We start from the raw sequence: 24,285 nt of genomic DNA on the forward strand, positions 1-24,285 counted from the left end.
CATAAATGCTTCACTTGTTTCATTACTGGATGAATCAGTGTTTATGAACGAATCTCTTGAATGGATGATTCAATGACTCACTCATAAATGCTTCACTTGTTTCATTACTGGATGAATCAGTGTTTTTGAACGAATCTCTTGAATGGATGATTCAATGACTCACTCATAAATGCTTTCACTTGTTTCATTACTGGATGAATCAGTGTTTATGAACGAATCTCTTGAATGGATGATTCAGTGACTGCACATCTTGCACTGTTTTTTCATGATCAAAGTGATTCCAGGCATCACTGTGCGCTTTAAAAATCCACAGTTTCACTTTACACACCTAACGCCAACCAATCAGACCTCAGGAACGACCCAAAATGCCTCAATAACCAATAAAAAAAAAAAGAAATACATTTAAGTCACGGTGATCATTACTTTCTTGCTGTCATGTCCGAGTACTCGTGCACATGCCTCGAGTAAAGACGAGTTTAAAAAAAATAAATTCTAAATATAGTTTTTATTAAGCTTTAGTTGTAGTTAACCTAACATCCTCCTTTTGCTTAACCTAAACTAAATGAAAATGTAACTACATCCTTGCCTCATTTAGTTCTATGAATATGCAAATTAGCCCCGCCTCCACTCTAAACAACATTAAAAGCTTGATTTTCACCACAGGGGGACTTTCTCGATAATAACCCTGACCCAGATCAAGCAGAACAGGAACTTAACCACATGAACACCACAAACAGTGCTCTGCTAGACCATGATGCATCACTCACGCTGTGTGGGAGAGATATCGTTCAGCCCATCTCCATCTTTCAGGCTCTAAAAATAAGTGTGTCAGGTTAAAATCTGGGGCTGTTTTGGCTCCCATTACAACCGTTATGCAATCTCCACTTCCCTCCGTTTGAGACCGACAGAAAATTCTCAATGATGAAACTGACGCCTGATTGGACGAGGCCGCGACCAATAGGAAGAGGAGCTCCATGGCAACAGGCTCTGTCACCAAGAGAGAATAGATCTCCCTCCCCCCCATGTGGTGCACATCTGCCCCGTACCCCAATTACACACACACACACACACACACGTCTGTGAATCACCCCAATTACCCGAGTGTGTATTTGGAGGGCAGAACAAACGCTTCACCCCGTCACACCCCTGTTCTCTCTCTCTCACACACACACACTCTCTCTGTCTCTCCGTTCATTCTGTCTTCAGTCGCTCTGAGAACATGCCGAGAGAAACGCCAATCACGCCTTTCTGTTCCTTCCAGGCTGACACAGGTAGTAGGCGAAACAACAGCCAATAATGTTTGCTATTTCTGTAACAGAGCAAGTTGAAACGATCAAGACTTCAGCCGGCCAGTCCAACCTGAGCCAATCAACACTGAGTGCCACTAATCAGATCGACTGTGTTCAGATTCATGCATCTTTAAAGTCCCCCTGTGGTGAAAATCCAGCTTTTAATTAGTGGTGCACGATATATCGGCCGCCGATATAATATTTTTTACACATCGGTATCGATGTCAAAAATATGGCCGATGTGAACAGGCCGATATTTGACATGTGAAGTTAAAGATGAAGTTGATGATGCTGACTCGATCTTAGCAGTAGTGAACGTGCCTGAGAGAAATACACATTTCATACAGATGACATAAGCAGAGAACAGTCTGTTTTCTTTCGTTTTGAATTGTTCTGTTTAAAAATAGACATTTCAAGCTTTCTATATATGTCCGGACTGTGAGGCAGGTCGATTTCGGTTCATTTATGAGACGCGCTCCAGGTTCACGCGCCGTCGCCTCCGTGTCCTGATTAAATATTTTCTACTATATTTACTTCTTATTTAATTAAATCCAGGCAAATGGTTGATGAAACATTTATCAAAATTAAGATACAATTAATACAAAACGAAATTAAATTTAAAGACAGGCTTTTTGTGCTTCTGTTTGAGGTCTCTGTGAAAGTTTTAAAGCAGTCACTGGCGCTTTCAGAGCGCTCACGTCAACTGTCCCGTCCGTAACATTGTTAACGCAGTCCAGTGCGACTTATGTTTTTTTCCTCTTCATGACATATTTTTGACTCGTAGATATTTGAATATATTGCTTGATATTTGATACCCGTTCGAATTAGATTTTTCTCAAAAGTGACAGCACGTGTGATTTGTGGATTACTGATAAGCGCGAGTGGAGAAACAGGCATTTATTGATTCATTCTCAGTGTTGAGAAACATAGCCTTCATGTGTTACGTTATTGTATTAATAATAACTAAAGTAGCCTACCTAATTATGTTACATATTTATTTTGTATGAAAACTAACGCGTTCGTTACTTATGGATTAAAAAGTAGGCTACCGTTGCATCAGTGCTGCGCGAGCTCTCTCTCACAAACACGGACGCCCGCACACACAGAGAGAGAAGATAATTGTAAAATGAAAAATTGACGGGCTAAGTTTAAATTTTGTTCTTGCTTGTTTTTTTTCTGTCAAAATATCATAAAGTATTTTGTATTATCCATCCGTGTTTTTAAAATTCGTTAAATGACGGACGTTTTACTGTTAACACAGCCCATGTCGGATTCGTCTTATAGCCTAGGCTACTTGTTATTATTTTTAGAATGATTCGTTATGCTATTATTGGACTCCTGTCTATTCATTGTCAACTGTTTTCTATAAATATGTTTGTATTGGCTAACATTTATTCAGTTAATGAGTGTCCTGTTTAAAATGTGCAATGTTCAAACGCAAAGACAGCACGAAATAGAAGCCCTTTTCCCTGTGGTATTTTTTAGTATCATATTTGGATATTGGAATAATAAATAAAGTAGCCTATCTTAATTTTACACAATGTTCCTGTTTTTTATTTTATTTTATTTTTTACTGTTTTCTAAGGGTTTCTTAATTTTAGACAAGTTGACCAGCACACATTACTGTATATGCAATGCAGTATAATGCATGTGTGTCGTATGTGACATATTTTGCACACAGGTAAAGGTGCCCAATATCAGTCATTTCTAAAGTAAAAAAAAAAAAAAAAGTGTTTTGGAAAATAGCTTTTTATTTGATAATCATTAAAATTTGTTTTCTATACAGAGATATCGACATCGGTAAATATCGGTATCGGCCATAACAGCAATATTAATATCGGTTATCGGTATCGACCACAATTTTCACATCGGTGCATCACTACTTTTAATGTAGTTTATGTGTCTATGTGTTGTTTTTAATACGCTTTAAGACAAACCACGTGTAAGTTCATAAGTCGACAGCATTGCTGAGTATTTCCTCCTTAAAACTGCAGTGAACCAAAGACAGTCTTCAAACACACGCTTTGAAATCGCTGGTGTTTCTGACGTCACAAACTACCTTGTAACCAATCAGATCAACGTGTGATCGTCAACCAGTGGATCTCTGAGCTGAGTGAGTGAGTGGAGGTGGGGCTCATTTGCATATTCACAGAACCACGCATACTAAATGACGCAAGGGTGTCGAGTTACATTCAAGATATTTTAAAGCATTTTTCAAGGGGAAAAAACACTTAAATATGTCATTTTGGTGATCAAAGATGAGTTTTAAGGGATAAAATCATTGACTACAGGGGGACTTTAAAGACTTCTTCATTATTAAGTACATTTTGAGAATCAGTAGTTGCACATAGGGCTGGGCGATATATCGATATATTTTTTAATGCGATATGGAATTAGACCATATTAACTCCAAAATGCCACTTTATTTTTCTTTGTGTTATTTATTTTTAATTTTGAAATGACTGTAGTGGCTCATACCAACATTGTATTAACAAAAACTATTGTTTATTTATTAGTACTAGTCTTTACTATTAGTCATATTCTTACAGTTTATGTTTATGTTAAGTAAAGGGGGACAGTACTTGTGTGTGTGTTAAATTTTGTGCAAACGTGTTATAATTTGCCTATATATATATATTTTGATAATCATAATTAATAAATCACAATTACAATTCCAAAGGAATAATCGGAAATTGTGATTTTGTCATAATCGTGTAGCCCTAAACCTGTTTATTATTTATTCATTTGATTTTGCAACTGTTCACAGAAATAGCCGGTTTCAATAAAACTACTTGTGACATGTCATATTTGGCTTTGACTTTGACTGAACATTTGCTTATCGGGATATATATCGTATATCGATATTCAGCCTAAATATATCGTGATATGACTTTTGGTCCATATCGCCCAGCCCTAGTTGCACATGAACATATGCACCATCACATTTGAGATGGTTTTATGCGGTTCTCAATATAAAAAATGCACCATGATATATGTAACCTAATCATGTGAAACGGCTGATTGTGCAGCGAGCGGGTTTCAGTCGCGGTGCCCTCTGTGACGTGTGTATCCCTGGCACTGCCCACTTCACGCTGCGCCACTCCATCTGCTCAGGTACCACCATCTCCCATCCTTTCTCTCGGCTTCTACTCTCTCGGCCCTCAACGGTGTGGAAAAACACGTCTATTTTCATCCATGCTCCCGCTGCTTCAGCTGGGAGAGAACGAGAGAGAGCAGCAAAACCTTCAAACGACCGGTGCAAATAAAAGGCACAGAAAAAGGCATCAGGATTATTGCATTAGCCTGGCATATGCCACGGACTGGCACTCAAACTGGCACCAGTTGACCGCACCGAGGAATCAGAGTCCAGACAGCGGTTCACTGTTGGTCACTAGGGTTTGTGCTGATGCTGAAACAATCTTCTTTTTCCTGACGTTTTAAAATTTGGACTTGTCAAAACACTGAATTTTTCTAAATCAAAAGGCAAAAATCACTGATATTTAGAACTGCTTAATAATTATATCATGAGCAAAACCACTGCAAAAATATCATGATTTATATGCACTTTTAATTCGGCTACTAAAACCTCGTCATTAGACTAGTTTGACAGATTATTGAATGATGATTTAAAGTACCAATTTTCTTTACGTGACAAAAAAAAGTGTTTATGGCAGGTGTTCACAGCTGCAAAAAAAAAGCTATTTTACAGCAGTGGATAACCCCAGATACAAACTTGAAGCAATTTTGGATGCCAGTGTTTGCCAAGTGTGTTGTGTTCTGTGCGTATTTTTTTATTTTAATTTTATTTCTATTCTCACCCGAATGCTCTCTCTGTATGATACGTGTTGTTTATTGATTGAAAATAAAAAAATCATAATCACAAAAAAATTAGACTAGTTTGACAGGGATGGTTATATAGCGTCTCTGACTTACACTTCAGGAGCAAAAACAGTGTTAGAGTTGATTAAACGTTTGATTAATTCCTGTTAAAATCAGTTCAATGAAACAATTCCAACCTGAATCTATTTGAAAATGTCAAAATAAGACATTAATATATATATATATATATATATATATATTCAATACAATATATGCAACATATCTATCAATAATTAAATACATTTTTTATTTAAAATAAATGTATCCCTTAAAACTCCTCTTTGATCATCTTTGATCAAACTCCTCTTGTTCCATGCTGGTGGAACGCTCTCCCCACCCTCATCCGGAATGCAGAATCCCTGACAACATTCAAAAAACAGCTGAAAACCCATCTATTCCGTGAGCACTTAACCTTATAAAAATAAAAATAAAAAAAAATCCATCCCCATCCCTTTAAAACCTCACTTGTCGGGTTTATGCTACTCTGAATAATGCCTGAACTTTGTTTTTTTTTAGCACTACTTGCGTTGTTTTTGCCTCCTCATGATGACTCGCTTAATTTTGTCCTAATCTGTAAGTCGCTTTGGATAAAAGCGTCTGCTAAATGACTAAATGTAAATGTAAATGTAAAATGTAAATGATCACAAAAATGACATAAAAATGAAATTGCCTTAAAATATCTTGACTGTAACTCGACACCCTCGCCTCATTTAGTATTCGCGGTTCTATGAATATGCAAATGAGCCCCGCCTCCACTCACTCACTCAGCTCAGGGATCCACTGGTTGACGATCACACGTTGATCTGATTGGTTACAAGGTAGTTTGTGACGTCAGAAACACCAGCGATTTCAAAGCGTGTGTTTGAGACTGTCTTTGGTTCACTGCAGTTTTAAGGAGGAAATACTCAGCAATGGTGTCGACTTATGAACTTACACATGCTTTGTCTTAAAGCGTATTAAAAACACCACATAGACACAAACAACATTAAAAGCTGCATTTTCACCACAGGGGGACTTTAAACATTTAAAAATAATGACAATAATCATGTTGTCTGGAGAAAATGACTGATGGCTATAAAGTTACACCCCTCAAACACTTTTAATATGCTCTGAAATAATGCGAATTTCAATACTGCAAAAAAAGTTGATCAGTCCAATAACAGGATGAAACCGCAGATGAGAAGCAATCCGAGACACCAGTGAACAAACAAGCCGTTTAAAGATCAATCACAAGACCTTTTCTCTGATCTCGGTGTCTGCATCATTAAAATACACCTTTCATTAAAGCGACATGCAAAGAGAACAGCCAGAAGTGTTCAATATAACAGTCAACATGGAAATATGTGTTCAAACAATCATCGTCAAACACGATAAGACCTCAAACATCATCATGAATAATTAGTTCTTACTGTTACATAGGTTACGCGTCCCTTGTTGTTTAAAGTTGTTGTTTTAGGAAGCCAAGCAAAGACACAAGCAAACCAACGTAAAGTTAATTAAAAAAATCACACAAGAGGGAATAGAGCGTTCAAACAGGGAGATGAGCAGAAGCGCGTCGTGCGGACTTTAAAGTGAGAACAAGCGAGAGAGTTTGAGGCAAGTATCACAGTTATACGCATGAAGATGTGCAATACTGTATATTTATTAACACACTATCCGCTGATCTCACATTAGGACTGTACATGAGGGGAGAGCAGTGAACCTGATGACTTTGAAGCCAATTACACCGTTAGCTGCTCTCCATGGGTTGGTATTGATTTTTTCCTTTCCTCTGCCTCAGTCTCTCCTCCACACACACACACACACACACACAGATATTACACACAATTATACGGCTTTTTCCCACGGTTGGTCGTTAGTATGCAAAGGAGACGCCAGCTATCAAGTACACAGACAGCACAGATAAACAGACCCTCTAAAGCGCATCGATGCCGACGATCGGCAACGCTCACGAACTGATTCATCTCACATTAGTTCATCTCACTGGTTCATTTCATCAGGAAGAAACATGAATCATCTCAATGTAAAAACGCCAGAGCATGCACTTTATGCAGTGATGAATAGGCCTGAAACACGCACACATCGTCATGCATGTCGAATATTCATGAATGAAGCGAATATTTATGTTTATTTATGTTATTTATGAATAAACTTGCCTGAAATAGAAACATACAAACAGCCGATGGATGAATGGATGAATGGATGAATGGATGAATGAACGAATGAACGAATGAATGAACGAATGAATATAGTGCTTTCAAGAACGGAAAAAGGACCACATGAGATAGATATATCATATTATATAAATGATTATTTAAACTTAGCATTTCAGAACAGGTCTGCATGATTAATCGGATTAAAAATGAAATTGCAATATGACTTAGTACGATAATTAAATGGCAAAGGCTTTGATTTAATAACAAACATGCGCTGCATGTTCCAGAATGAAGCGCAGCACTTTAAGCCGTTTTCCCCTCATCATAAGCATTGCAACTTTAGTTTTCTCAGAATTTTAACATTGCAAATTTACTGTAAAATAAATATTTTAATTTAATTGAATACTCAATTTATTTCAAAGTAATCTCATATTTTGTCTAAAATTATTTTGTAAATTTTTAATTATATTATAATAATAATAATAGCCTAATAGTTATTGTTATTGTTATTATTATATTATAAATATAATAATTTATTGATATCATTAAAAAAATATTATTATTATTATTCATCAAATTGATATATTATATATATATATATATATATATATATATATATAATTTAAAAAAAACATGTACATTTTTTCTATTTTGTAAACCATGCAAGCACAGCAAACCTATAAATCATATTTTAAAATCACAAATTTTCTCAGAAAATATTATTAGATATTTTCTCCAAATGAAGTGGCCCCAATATCGAACAAATGTAACATTTACATTATATTTGTGAATTTAGAAGATGCTTTTATCCAAAGCGACTTACAAAAGAGGAACAAACCAAAGCAATTTGCCAAAGAGCAAATAACAACATATAGAAAAATTAACATATAGAGGCTCATTTAACAATTTGTGACTTCTAACATGCATCAGATCGGTCAGGTGACGCGTCACATGATCAGAAGGCCGGTGAATGACGGCAGGTTCACAGTAAGTATGAAGAACCTGAAGAGACTCAACCACACCTCCACACACACACCCCCAAAGAGGACCTGAAAGAGGGCAGTGTAACAAACCACCTCGAACTTTAACAAATACACAGAATAATGTGGATCTTAAACTATAATACAAGTTACTTAATGGTCCTCATGTGGTTTCTCATCCTCTAGACCAGCACAAGTGTAGAGTTGCACTCAGCGGTTCGATCACGACAGCCGAGATGAATATAGACGGACCGGATTGTGTGGCATGTTGCAAATGAGACACAATTGGTCTCCAGGCCAGAACGATATCCAGTCTATTGAGCTAAATAAGAGCGGGGTAATATCTGTCACAGCTCGATAACAAGACAACAAAAGGCTAAATATTTATTTTCGGAGAACATGTTGACTCGGCGCTCAACATCTTGCGTGTCGTTGTCAGAAGCTGCGTGAGTCACGGGCAATATGTCCAGCGACTCGGCTCTCCGCAATCCGTCAGCTGTTCTGCGCGTCATTCAAAACTAATTCATCTCGTTAATATTCATGAGGGCCGGGACAGAGCCATGCAGTTTTAACACATTTTCTGCATGAATTATGGTGGGATTTTAATTTGAATGTATTAAAAGGAGTTCAGAGAAAAGAAAACATGGTTAACTTGGGGGAAAAAATGTGATTGGTCACGATGGTTGACTAAACTGACTATAGTCATCAGGTGAGTTTAATTATACAGGCCTTTCTTTAGACCAGTGTGCAATTTACTATATTACAAAATTGACTCTTGATCTGTTCAGGCAACTGTCCTACAGGTCTATTACTGATCTACATTTTTTAATTTTAAGAGGAAATTGTGAGTGGTGCTTCTCTGAGTGATAGAATTATGTATTTTCTAATAATAATAATAAAAAAATGCAATTTAAAATGTGTTTTAAAAACAAAGCTCTAGATTTCTATGCATGTTTGTAGGGTTACACAATTTGCCTCCCAAAAATATAAAAAATTTAAAATAATAATAATAACAATAATGTAATAGTATTAAATAAAAAAAATTAATAATATATAAAATAATAATAAAAGTAATGCTAAAAATAACAAAATAACTAAAGTAATAATATTAAATAAAAAAACAACTAAAAGTAAATAAAAATTAAATAAATAAATATTTAAATAAAAGTAATAATACTAAATAAAAATATTAATCAAAATAATAAATAATACTATTGTAATATTTTACTGTCAAATAAAATTACTTAATACAATTTTAATTTAATTTTACAGGACATCTCTCAGCTTCTGTTGACAACAGTCGTTTTATAAGCGCTTCTCATTACATGTATGGAAACATGTCTGTGTTTTTTTTTTTAAATGTATATTAAATCGACCCAAACAAGCAATATTTAGAGGCGCTCTGAGACACTGGATCGTGACCTAAACGCGTGTAAATAAACAGCGCTGCGCTTCACTCTGAAACACGCAACGCATATATTCATTTAATTAAATTGCAGCGATTGCGATTTGATAATCGCACTAAGCCATATCACGATTTCTTTTTTAGTTTTTGATTACTCATGCAGCCCTACTTAATACAGGATTTACAGGTTTCCAAAACAAACAGTTGTGTACGTGTCAATTAACACCGAAACCATCAAACGTGAATAATTTCCAAACAAACGCTCCGTTCCTTAATGATAGAGAAAGTGCATGCTGAAAAATGAAAAGGCAAATGATCAAATCAGCGTTACAGGATGAGGAGGAAAAATGTGGCTAAATAACAGTGTGAGCGCTGCGTGTTATTTATAGACACAGATACTTTATTCAGGAGAGCAGCACTGTGCAGTCTCCATTTCTCTCGCTTTATTCCCATCTCTGCTGAGGATTCTCTCGCTCTTTGTTTCTCTCCCTCACTGACACTCTGTTCTGGCACACGGTGTTCAAAAATAACCCGCGTGTGTTTGCGTGAGGCTCAGGTGGAGAAGCATACCGAGGGTTCGGGCTCTGCTGGGGAACATGCTTGTTTTTGTGATATAACGAATATTAACAATGAAACTCACAATGATTTTGCTGCCAACTTAAAATCAAGCAACGTCGTAAATATTGGCCAAAACAAGCGTGCATTATTAAATTCAGCATGAAATAAAACTGACCGTATTATTACTGGTCTTATTTAGATAAATTCATCTGTGTTGCGTAACACGAGAATGAACCTCACTGGTTCTTGAGAAGCTCAAACGTGCTGCGTAACACGAGAATGAACCTCATTGGTTCTTGAGAAGCTCAAACGTGCTGCGTAACACGAGAATGAACCTCATTGGTTCTTGAGAAGCTCAAAGGTGCTGCGTAACACGAGAATGAACCTCATTGGTTCTCGAGAAGCTCAAACGTGATGCGTAACACGAGATGAACCTCATTGGTTCTTATAGAAGCTCAAACTTGCTGCGTAACACGAGATTGAACCTCATTGGTTCTTATAGAAGCTCAAACGTGTTGCGTAACACGAGAATGAACCTCATTGGTTCTTGAGAAGCTCAAACTTGCTGCGTAACACGAGATGACCCTCATTGGTTCTTATAGAAGCTCAAACGTGTTGCGTAACACGAGAATGAACCTCATTGGTTCTTATAGAAGCTCAAACGTGTTGCGTAACACGAGAATGAACCTCATTGGTTCTTATAGAAGCTCAAACGTGCTGTGTAACACGAGAATGAACCTCATTGGTTCTTATAGATGCTCAAACGTGCTGCGTAACACAAGAATGAACCTCATTGGTTCTCGAAAAGCTCAAACGTGCAGCGTAACACGAGAATGAACCTCATTGGTTCTGGAGAAGCTCAAACGTGATGCGTAACACGAGATGAACCTCATTGGTTCTTGAGAAGCTCAAACGTGATGCGTAACACGAGATGAACCTCATTGGTTCTTATAGAAGCTCAAACGTGTTGCGTAACACGAGAATGAACCTCATTGGTTCTTGCTGAAGCTCAAACATGCAGCGTAACACGAGAATGAACCTCATTGGTTCTCGAAAAGCTCAAACGTGCAGCGTAACACGAGGATGAACCTCATTGGTTCTGGAGAAGCTCAAACGTGAAGCTTAACACGAGATGAACCTCATTGGTTCTTGAGAAGCTCAAACTTGATGCGTAACACGAGATGAACCTCATTGGTTCTTGCAGATGCTCAAACGTGCTGCGTAACACGAGATGAACCTCATTGGTTCTTGCAGAAGCTCAAACGTGCAGCGTAACACGAGAATGAACCTCATTGGTTCTTGAGAAGCTCAAACGTGCTGCGTAACACGAGAATTAACCTCATTGGTTCTTGAAGAAGCTCAAACGTGCAGCGTAACACGAGATGAACCTCACTGGTTCTTATAGAAGCTCAAACGTGCAGCGTAACACGAGACGAACCTCATTGGTTCTTGCAGAAGCTCAAACGTGCAGCGTAACACGAGATGAACCTCACTGGTTCTTGAAGAAGCTCAAACATGCTGCGTAACACGAGAATGATCCTCATTGGTTCTTGCAGAAGCTCAAATGTGCAGCGTAACACGAGATGAACCTCATTGGTTCTTGCTGAAGCTCAAACGTGCTGCGTAACACGAGATGAACCTCATTGGTTCTTATAGAAGCTCAAACGTGCAGCGTAACACGAGACGAACCTCACTGGTTCTTGAAGAAGCTCAAACATGCTGCGTAACACGAGAATGAACCTCATTGGTTCTTGCAGAAGCTCAAACGTGCAGCGTAACACGAGATGAACCTCATTGGTTCTTGCTGAAGCTCAAACGTGCTGCGTAACACGAGATGAACCTCATTGGTTCTTATAGAAGCTCAAACGTGCAGCGTAACGCGATAATGGACCTCATTGGTTCTTGAGAAGCTCAAACGTGCTGCGTAACACGAGATGAACCTCATTGGTTCTTATAGAAGCTCAAACGTGCAGCGTAACACGAGAATGAACCTCATTGGTTCTGGAGAAGCTCAAACGTGCTGCGTAACACGAGATGAACCTCATTGGTTCTTGCTGAAGCTCAAACGTGCTGCGTAACACGAGATGAACCTCATTGGTTCTTATAGAAGCTCAAACGTGCAGCGTAACACGAGAATGAACCTCATTGGTTCTGGAGAAGCTCAAACGTGATGCATAACACGAGATGAACCTCATTGGTTCTTGCAGAAGCTCAAACGTGCAGCGTAACACGAGATGAACCTCATTGGTTTTTGCAGAAGCTCAAACGTGATGCGTAACACGAGACGAACCTCATTGGTTCTTGCAGAAGCTCAAACGTGCTGCGTAACACGAGAATGAACCTCATTGGTTCTTGCAGAAGCTCAAACGTGATGCGTAACACGAGACAAACCTCATTGGTTCTTGCAGAAGCTCAAACGTGCTGCGTAACACGAGAATGAACCTCATTGGTTCTGGAGAAGCTCAAACGTGATGCGTAACACGAGATGAACCTCTTTGGTTCTTGCAGAAGCTCAAACGTGCTGCGTAACACGAGAATGAACCTCATTGGTTCTTGCAGAAGCTCAAACGTGATGCGTAACACGAGAATGAACCTCATTGGTTCTTGCAGCACGAGATGAACCTCATTGGTTCTTATAGAAGCTCAAACGTGCTGCGTAACACGAGAATGAACCTCATTGGTTCTTGCAGAAGCTCAAACGTGCTGCGTAACACGAGAATGAACCTCATTGGTTCTTGAGAAGCTCAAACGTGATGCGTAACACGAGAATGAACCTCATTGGTTCTTGCAGAAGCTCAAACGTGCTGCATAACACGAGAATGAACCTCATTGGTTCTTGCAGCACGAGACGAACCTCATTGGTTCTTATAGAAGCTCAAACGTGCTGCGTAACACGAGAATGAACCTCATTGGTTCTTAAACAAGCGCAAACGTGCTGCGTAACACGAGAATGAACCTCATTGGTTCTCGCACGTCAAACAAACATGCTTGATTTGCATCTTCCAACATTCATCTTCCGTTTACCATATCTGATGTGTGTGTTGATAAATGTTTATATATGAATAAAAGCCTAAATTAAGACTGTTCATCATATAAAGCGAACGAATCTCTTCAGAAAATTGACTAAACCACTCGATTCATATGGATTCGTTTTACAATCTCTTTATGAACTTTTCAAAGCGTCAAAGTGTCAGTTGTGTAGCCGTCAATAGAGGGACAGAAATCTCTCAGATTTCATTAAAATATCTTCATTTGTGTTTTAAAGATGAACGAAAGTCTTACTGGTTTGGAGGGTGAGTAAATTACAGAAATTTAATTTTTGGGTGAACTATCCCTTTAAATCTCAGTTCCTTTTTATGAACTAAGTTCTTGTGAATCTCCCCTGCGCCTCCTCCTGATGTCCTGCGCTCTAACACACATCTCTCATCGGTGTGTGTGTGACATGAATGACGTCTCTCTCTCCTGCAGAGATTCACCCCCGGCGTGGGTGACGAGGACGCAAGGACACAGTGAAAGGGAATTCCTCATTACCTCAGCAAATACACTCTCTTTATCGACCTCTACGCAAGCGGGCAGACGGGGATCGCTTTCAACACCGCACACACACACACACACACACACACCCACGACCGACTGACCCACACTGAAGCCTGTCGCTCATCAACATGCACTTCCACAGATACGTGAAGCATAATGCAAACATTCACAAGACCGATTCTGCATGCAAGTAATGCTTTCTAGCATCATTCAAGCGAAACAATTAACATTCACTTGCGTGCGAGAACGGCTCATTCACCTCTACCAGCTCCACCTGACGTCAGTGAATGATGTCAAAACCCACGGCAAGTGTCAGAAATCTGCGGCGGTCTGAAAGCAGACTTAACAGCTCAGCTTCACACGTCGATGCACTGTTTTTTAAAACAGGCTTACAAGAAACTTCAGCACATTTCTTCTAAACTCTCTGACCCATTTTCACCAGTCTCGGCTTTATGGACTACATTTCCCATAATGCACCTGATGGTTTAGTCATAAGCAGAACGTTTCAGTGTGATTTTAAAATCGCCCGAATAAACTCATAAGCAGCCCTTTACTCAGACTTTTCACATGCATGCATGCCTGCGCATATGCACCACACACACACACACACACACACACACACACACACACACCGCTTACTATATCGGCTGATTTATCGCTGATCTCCCCGCATCATTAGGTGCAGCGCCGAGCGCATTTCAGTTTCTCTAACAGAGAACAGACAGTTCTCCACCTCTCCGCTTAGTTTTCTCTCTCGCTTCGTTTCTGACGCCCCCCTGCTTTTTCTGAATGAAGCACAGCCGATCTCTCTCTCTCTCTCTCTCTCTCTCTCTCTCTCTGAGTGAGCATGCGCTCATTTACTCATTCTCCCTCCTGTCTCCTTCACTCATTCACTCTCAAACAGCGCAAATGCACTGATGAGAAACTCAACACTCATGAGAACGACACGCTAGACAGATGAACATGAGTATTTGACTAACATACAGGTTTCTTCCACATTATAGGTTAAAAATGATATATTTGTATAAGGGATGCACGATATATCGGCCACCATATCGGTATCGGCCGATATACATGTTCATTTTTAATGTTATTGGCCTGATAAGAAAATTAGGCAGATATATTAAAGCCGATAAATAATGCATTATTCCCTTCAGCTGAGACACTTCAGATTTGCACTGTTCAACATGATGGCTTTAAATTGCTTGAAATATGATTGGAATCCCTTCAAAAAAGGAAAATACAGTGAAGTGCAACATGTGCAGCGCAAGTCTGTCATATCGGCTACATAAAATAATAATGAGAACATTATAATTGTGTGTTTGGGACATGGATTTAATGGTGAGACTTTTGTTTTTGTAATCAGGCTCTCAGAAATGATATAAAAATGTGGATTTAGATTTATCCGCCGATATATCGGTAATCGGCTTTCAAATATAAAGAATTATCAGTTATCGGTTTCAGCCAAAATGTTCATATCGGTGCGTCCCTAATTTGTATGAGAGAAAGTGTATGCTGTGGGTGAAATAACTCTGTTTCACACTGAAAAAAAATAGTTTTTTCTTCTGGATGGAACAAAGAATGAACAGAACTTGATGACCTGCAATATTAATGTTTGTAAGTCATCATCATCAGTCATAAGCAAGAGTCAACAGCTTCTGACAGTGTGTTGAGTGGGTCATTGATGTGAAATCTGTGCATCGAAGCAAAGCCAGCTGGGAAGGAGTAGGTGTGCCGTCACAGAGAACACTGGTCAGCGTAACGCTTTATTGCAGATCAATAGAAACTGGAGATGTGCGTGCATGTTTGTGCCGTCTGTCTGTGTTGCTTTTACTGTCCATCTCCTTAAACAGGACAGACATTACTGATGGAAACAACCCTTCCTACTCTCACCTCACCCTGAAGAGCTTCAGTCAACGCTACGGTTTTCTGTCATAATCATTTGTGTGTTAACAAACAAGTATTCATTACTTCAATGAGTTCATTGTTTCTGCCTTAAATTGTAACATTGTTTAAATGCATTTTTTGGCATGAATGATTGAATTTTGGAATACATTTTTAGCTAACTTTGATTTGTATATGTACATTTCAGCCAATCAGAACAGCGTGTGGGCGGAGTCAGCCAGTCAGAACAGTGTGTGGGCGGAGTCAGCCAGTCAGAACAGTGTGTGGGCGGACTCAGCCAATCAGAACAGCGTGTGGGCGGAGTCAGCCAATCAGAACAGCGTGTGGGCGGAGTCTCGCGGCACCAGAGAGTAATCTTGACGGCACTCGCAAGAAAATGGATAAGTAGCCACAATCAAATTCACAAATATTAGACCATTTAAACTATTGAAAATACATAGGCTACTGAGTTACTAAAACAATCTCTGTCAAAGAATACACTTGTTTGTTCACAGTTTGAACGTTCTTGTTTCCATTTGTTTAATTTCAAGATCTGAGGTGAATTATCCACTTTTGCTTTGACAGCTTCAAAGCTGAAGCACTAAATGATATTCAGAGTCACATTACATGCTTTTAACATTAAATAAAGCACATAAACAGGACCTGAGATTATCATCGCCACACTTTGTGTTTGTTGTTCCAGCGCGACGTCGCAGAAAAATAGAAACCGTTTCTAAAATAGAATCGTAGCGTGTCGCGGCTGGTTAGGATTAACATGATTAACATGGAAAAGAACCTTTTATCGCGCGTCGCGTGTAGTTAGGACACGGTGTCATCCATCAAAACTTTACTAGCAAGACGCTGGTTTGCTTTATCTCGCCGAGAAACATAGTTAGCGTATCATCTGGCCATTCAGCCGTGGGATGCTTTGACATTCTGTTCAGTCTGTATTTCACAGAAAGGCTCGCGCTCTTCGGAAACAATCACAGAATATGACAGAACTCGTGTTTTACAGTCTGGAATGAATAAAACTACCTCGAGTCACTACTCTCTCTGATGTAATCAGCCTGGTTTTCTTTAAATTAGCACTGCTTTATCGATTATTAATTACGATTATCACAATTTACTTTGAATTTTTTTTTATATATATATATATGCATATTATAATACATGTTTACACAAAAATTGTTAACACACACACACAAGTAGGGCTGTACTGTCCCAGTCGATTAGTCGATTAATTGGTCGATACGTTCTGGTTCGACCAAAATTCTGATTGGTCGATTTTTTGCCGCGTTCATTTCATCAGTTTTGCTGCGTTTATTTCATCAGTTTTGCCGCGCTGAGGCGCGCTCATTTCATCAGGTGGAAAGCACTAACTGCTAATGGGGGTGTTTTCAGAGTACCCTTGTTTCACTGTAACAGTCTGTCTTCAGAACACCCCCCTTGTTTTCACCTTTTTTGGATTAGCCCAACCCAAGAGAGAGCGATAACTATAGAAGGTTTGATGCTGAATATTATTTATTTAATTGTGAGAGCGTTTAATAGTCAGTCCTCTTCTAACATGTCAACAACAAAGAAATCGACAGTGTGGCAGCATTTTGTTAAAATTGATAACAGGAAAAAGGTCGAATGCAAAGTTTGCAAGCAACAGTTTTCCACAGCTCGACGACAAACATGACATATCATCTAAAGTGGTAAGCTCACTTGTCTGCGTTAGCTTGCCCTGTCTGTTTTGAGTAGGCTATATAAACATATCAGAATTTGCATATTTCAATGTTTTAGTGTGATAACCTAACTTTTTTTTTTTTTTTTTGAGCCTAATGCGCAATTGCGCTGTGCTGTTGGTTGTGTTAGTTTTGAGCCTAGGATGCTTTATTTTTCAGTTATGCACTTTATTTCGTTTCTGCTCTTGATCTGGTTTGTTTAATAAATATTATTTTTTTATTAAAGTGAACGTGCCTTTTGTGTTTATTAAGAGTAAAAGCTTTAAGTTAATAGTCTATTCGTGTCTCAGCTGCGAAGCTGAGCTCATTTTCAGCCTCGCTCGGTGCGAGGACATGCACGGTGAAATGATAGTGTCTGACAGTTATAACTTATTATAACATATGACAAAAATCGTTGTCTAAATTATGTTGCATATTCCTCAACAGTTCTTGTGATGATATCACTAGTTGACAACATAGTAGGCTACTGTTTTCGGAAATCATAAGCTATGATATTGCGCAGGTGCACGTGATGCAGCGCTGTCAGAGCCGACAGACTGGAGTGTCAGACTCATTTCAGTGCAAAATAATTAGGTCAAAAACGATTTAATATACTGCAAATAGCCTACTAGTTTTTTGTTTATTTATAATTCATTTAGGCGGACAACAAGGCTACCAAGTACTGCGCACAGTGCGCATCTAATTAATTAAACTTTTTTTTTTCTACCGTCATTTTTAGTCGATTTTAGTCGATTTTTAGTCGAAAATTTCAGGACTTCAGTCGACCAAGATTTTCTTTGGTTGAGTACAGCCCTACACACAAGTACTGTCCCCCTTTAATTAACATACACATAAATTGTAAGAATATGACAAATAGTAAAAACTACTAATAAATAAACATTAGGCCTATGCAAAAGCTATTAAATAGCAGTCCCAAACTAGTTTTTGTTAATACAATGTTGGTATGAGCCACCACCAGTAATTTATAAATAACAATACTAACATGAACTGTTAATGAAACATGGAAACTGCTCCTAAGCGAATAGAATGAAAATCATCCCTGCATGCAAATCTTTCTCAGCTAACACACGACGTACCAGTAACGTGATTTATTGGTATTTTACTTTTATTTCGTGACTTACTAATTTACAACGTAACGAAGTTGCATGCTCGTAGTTTCCTTTGCACTTTATATACAGTGAAGCGATACACAGCGCGCGCCGCCGCCGCATTTGCACGTGCAATTGAAGAGTGTGCACTATGACAGAAAAAGGAACGTCCGTTTTTCTGAGGTGAAAGACTTTTTATGTACACTTACGTCACTGCCTGGTAGTTCCTATTGTGCTGGGTTTTCTGAAGTAGTCGTGATTCGCCTCTCATAACATAACATGCTCTAAACACACGCACTCAGAGTGGATTTTCTTTTGTAATCGCGGCTTTGAATGATTACGTAATGGTGGCATCCGTAATCGTAATCGCGATTAGAAATTCGATAAATTGTGCAGCCCTAGCTGAAAAAGTTAAGCGACTTAAAATGATCCGATTGCAAACAGAGAAGCGAAATCGGGATAAAGGGTTAGGAACGACAGAAGCCAGGAATGAGAATAGAAATTTCCGCGTTCTAGGGTTACAGGTGTTTACCCCCATTGTAATCGCTGCATGACTTAAATTACGTTAATGACGCCATTTCACATGCTTTAGTCATTTAAATGCGTTATTTGCATTAAATTATTTTAACGCATTTAAGTCCCCCTGTGGTGAAAATCCAGCTTTTAATGTTGTTTATGTGTCTATGTGGTGTTATTAATATGCTTTAAGACAAACCATGTGTAAATTCATAAGTCGACAGCATTGCTGAGTATTTCCTCCTTAAAACTGCAGTGAACCAAAGACAGTCTCAAACACACGCTTTGAAATCGCTGGTGTTTCTGACGTCACAAACTACCTTGTAACCAATCAGATCAACGTGTGATCGTCAACCAGTGGATCTCTGAGCTGAGTGAGTGAGCGGAGGCGGGGCTCATTTGCATATTCATAGAACCGCGTATACTAAATGAGGCAAGGGTGTCGAGTTACAGTCAAGATATTTTAAGGCATGAAGATTTTTTTATTAAAAAACATTAAAAAAATTAATTTTGGTGAGTTTTAAGGGATAAAGTTATTGAATACAGGGGGACATTGACAGCCCAGAGTTAAAGTGAAACTACACTGTGGAAAATGTCCCATACAAATAAACGTAATTGTTTTGGTGCATCACTGTTTAAAACCGAGTAGTTTTTGAAAGTGTGTAGTTTTGCACACAAACACACACACACAACATGGTGGTGTCCCCGTCTCTCATTCCCTGTCCCGTCTCATGGCAGAAAACTGATGATTATCCTCCGTAAGAGCTCTGAATCTTAGCGTTGCTCCCAGTCACTGCCATTCAGCAACCATTAATAATTCACAAGCAGAAATCCACAGGGAAGGAGGGAGGAACAATCGTGCGAAAGCAGCGAGGAACAACACAGAGGAAAAGAGCTGAGGAAACAGAATATGAGGACAGAACAACAACAGATGAAAAGAAAAAGCGTGAATTAGAGGAAGAAAGGTGTGAGATGAGGAGGGAGAATCTAATAGCATCATGAATCTGGGAGGAAAAGATGAGCGAGTGAACGAGAGAAGGGGAGGGAAGCACATGCTCGATGCTGGTCTATAAATAGCTCTTCAAATCTCTCTCTCCAAAAAAACAAAAAAAAACAAAGCATACTGCCTGTGCTGCTGCAAAACGAACACAAGATGGACCAAAACCACACACACACACACACACACGCACCATAATACAACCACGGAGGCCGGATCCATGTTCAGGTCCACAAAGCATCGTGATACGACTCCTTATCAATATTACAGAAGCCCTTCCAGCTAAATATGACCGAACACCCGCCATCTCATATGTGGGAGGACTGCGCCAAACCAGTCTCGCTTCAGACCGCATTACAGTCCATAAACACACAACTTTAGACACACAACTCAAGATCTGGGCCTGTTCTCTCAGCTCGGCGGAGGGGAAGCTGCTGATTAAAGGGCATATTGTAGAGTCAATGTATAGAACAATAATGTAGGAACTAGATTATCTTTAAATATTTATACTTATAAAATGCTATTAAGGCTTGTGGAGTCGTTTTCGTGAGAAGATTTTACTTCCGTATCTGACCTGCAAGATCTGGGCTTGTTCTCTCAACTCGGCTGAGGGGAAACATCTGATTATTAACATCTGTAATGTGCTTTATCAAGCAGATGCTAAATACATACATGCATATCTGTGCATTTATAACTGTAAGAGCACTAATGCAGAATGGTAACTCATCTCTTCTGTGACGCTGTCAAACTTTCATGCTGCGATAATTGTTGAAGCTTTTATCACGATATTGAAATAACTTGCACAAAAAAAAAGTGTCATACTATAACAGATTTAATAAGTTTATACAATAAAGCAATACACAAAAATGTATAAAATAAATGTTGTTTCAAACAGATTAAAGTGCAAAAAAAATTATAATAGGTAACACTTTACAATGTCTCGTCAGTCAATGCATTAACAATTTGTTTACAGAAGTTATTATTATTATGCTTTGTTGAAGTTAGTTAAAAAAAAAATACAACTGTTAGTTCCTGTTAGCTCAGACACATTCAATAATACAGTACAACTTTTGATTTTAATAAAGTGTTATTAAACGTTGATATACGTGCAGTGTTATTTAAGCAGAGAGGTGTTTGAAGGTATGAAGGTCCGTTATGAGTCTAACGACACTGCAATTTTAACAATTAATTTTCCAGAACATCCCAGACAGAATCTGCAGACTCTACTACATGTTTTTATTGGGGGAATAGATCTACAGAACTTATCTTAAACCGAATTGACTGTACTTCACTCGTATTTACAACTGAGAGTAAGGCTGCATAATTAATCAGAAATGTAACAGATCACGATTATGGCTGTATACTGATTTATGATTCATGTGCATCAGATATTTCCAACTTCCCACTTCCTGAAGCAGTAATTATGAGTTTGTTGTGTGTGTCCAAGTGCTTTATTGTCTTAAAGAAAAGGTACAGAATGTAAAAATGTACCGAAGATATTTAGTCAATGTGCAACGTATTATTTTAAATAAAATGTAGTGTGTTATAGTGTCACACTGGTGTTTTAGGAAGCTAAGTATTATTATTATTTCTATGACAGTAATAGCCTAGGCTCTATGTTGTAAAACAAATGCACTGTAAAATAAAATTAAATTTATATTTCATAAGTATATAATGTTATCGTTATTGGCCTGATAAGAAAACTTGTCCAGTGTATTAAAGCCAATAAATAATGGATTATTTCCTCCAGCTGAGACACTTCAGATGCGCACTGTTCAACATGATGGTTTAAATTGCTTGTAATATGATTTAAAATCACTTCAAAAAGGAAAATATAGTTAAGTGCAAGCCTGTCATATCGGCTACATAAAATTATTATAACAAGAACATTATAATTGTGTGTTTTGGACACGGCTTTTAACCCCCTGGGGTCGGCGGTAGCGCCGGCGATACCAGCTCACTTTTGTTCTTATTGACTCAAATAAATGCAAGTGTTATACATATTTAAAAACTGTTAAATGTCTTCTTTTATTTGTGTACACACATAATAAAAACAAAATGTTGTGTTTTCGTAAAATAAAGAAAATAAACATGATGCGCGTTCTGCCGTCTCTCTCAATGAGAAACTCATTCTGAAACGCAACAGAAAATGACCTGTAACTCAGCGAATGTTTGCCACACAGACTTGAAACACATGTCTATACAACGCTTGGAGTCTCTATTTTTAAAGTATGTGAAATATATAAAAAACAAATATTCTCTGTTTAAGTAATCCGTCAGAAAGCAGTGGCATGTACAGTTTCTCAAACGCGTCCTAATTAACTCTAATGTGACCACACCCACGCGCTCACGAGCGATTGACATGCAAATGATCCACGCGGCAGAACGCAGACCTGTAAACGCCCTCATCACCTCAAAACAAAGAACCAGAGACTTCGGGAACTTACTCCTCTCTGCTTTTCATCGAGTTTGGAAGACAGTTTGTGCTGTGCTGTGCACCTTGGATTAGTGTTGTCACGATACTAGAATTTCTAACTTCGATACGATACCTTGAAAAATATCGATATTCGATACCATTTTCGATACCACGGAGAAAAAAACTGCCACAATATTAAGTTTTTTTTTATTATTTAAAGCTAAATATAACAAGTCTAGAACATGACAATGAGGGATATTTTACATGAACAAAAATGTCCTGAAGTAGTGCACTTGTTCAAAAGCATTAATGCTGGTTAATACATTAACGTTATTTGATGAACAGATTTAAACACAAACGTGTGTGCATTATACGCGGAAACAATACTATTAGTGCTTTTAACAATACAGATTGTGTCAAAGCACTTAACAGTATCAAATTGGAGGATATAGTGTCAGTAATGTATAATAATAAGATAAAACATTAAATTTTCAGTTAAAGGCATTTCATTATTGAATTCAAAGATGTCATTCAATAGCTCAGTTTAGTTTAATTAGTATCTGTGTAATCAAATTGATGAAAAGATATGAAGGCAAATTGCAGAATTAAATACAAATTTTTGAATAAAGTTAAATAAGCAAAAGTTAATTTACATTTGACCACAGTTAAAATATTTAACGTTACTTGTCTAAGATTTCTCAGTCAGATTATATTAACTTTAAGAATTACGGTGAAAAAACGAGACAACACACACTCATATCAACAACAATACTAGGTCATCTTGGTTAATGTTTCAGAAATGTTAAAATGAGAAGAGTTACCAACCTCTCGAAATTATTTATATAGATCCCGGTGTCGGTCTTTCAGGTGCTTTGCTATATTAGCCCCCGATCACACTAACGCGTTTTTCAGGTTCGAACACGCGAGGCACACAGCACTCATCACACAGAACGAGCCGTGCGCTGCGTTTGTTATGTTGCTCGGCAACCACTGAAACAGCTGTCCTGTCAGTCAAGTAAACGTCAAATCAGCCTTTTATTCACTTTATTTACTTTCTGTTAACATTGTGGTAGTTACGGTTCGTGAAGTCGTTAAGCTCCTGGTAACCCGCGAGAGCACCATAAGTTTATCTTCCATCATCGCACTCTCCGGGCGTTCAAGCAACTAGCTTTCATCATTAAAACGGAAGACCCGCGAGGCGCATAAACAGCGCGCAGAACGCTCGCTGGAAACCAATTGAAACCAGGCGCCTCTCACTGCAAAAAAACGCGTCAAGTGTGATCGGCCCCATTTACTACACTTTTGCTATTTAACCAGAGCGAATGAGACGAGTGCGCGTGTGGTGTTTATCAACGCGCCTTTGGAGAGAAGTGAAAGTGACAGCTCGGCTAGTATCGATACTTCAGGAAATTAGTATTGGTACCGTTCAGATATTTCAGTATCGATATTTATCGAAATATCGATATTTTTGACAACACTACCTTGGATTTACCTCAGAAGAATTAGAAGAACGGGATTTGAAGATGAGACGATTTTAAGGTAAGATAAAAACTGGTGGTGCCAGATTAAAATGTATGTTATGAAATGAGTTTGGAGTAAAAACGTGAACTAAGCCTAATGTCATATATGTACATGTACATATAGACAGAAACATGAAATGTGAAATGTGAACTAGAATGGTAGGCAACCTTTTGAGTGCTTGTATACATGTTCGACACGAGGATGTTTTTATATTCTATAATAAAACACAACATGGTAAAAGTAGGCTAGTATACTGTATATATATATATATATATATATATATATATATATATATGTGTGTGTGTGTGTGTGTATGTGTGTGTGTGTGTGTG

The 24,285-nt window shown here is 38.2% G+C and overlaps 1 protein-coding gene across 14 annotated transcripts in view; it reads right to left on the minus strand.

Annotated features, from left to right (window-relative positions):
* Nucleotides 1-24,285, minus strand: part of r3hdm2 (R3H domain containing 2) — a 94,614-nt gene that overhangs the window by 59,173 nt on the left and 11,156 nt on the right. For 2 of the 14 annotated variants that reach the window (XM_082136356.1, XM_082136355.1), the window contains exon 1: nucleotides 14,444-16,890. The exons of the other annotated variants lie outside the window; for them this stretch is intronic. The gene's annotated coding sequence lies outside the window, so the exon portion shown is untranslated. Of the gene's footprint in view, nucleotides 1-14,443; nucleotides 16,891-24,285 lie in introns of those variants that run through there. 14 annotated transcript variants of the gene reach the window in all.

Source organism: Leuciscus leuciscus (assembly GCF_965113295.1).
Source record: "Leuciscus leuciscus genome assembly, chromosome: 14".
Lineage (NCBI taxonomy): Eukaryota > Metazoa > Chordata > Actinopteri > Cypriniformes > Leuciscidae > Leuciscus > Leuciscus leuciscus.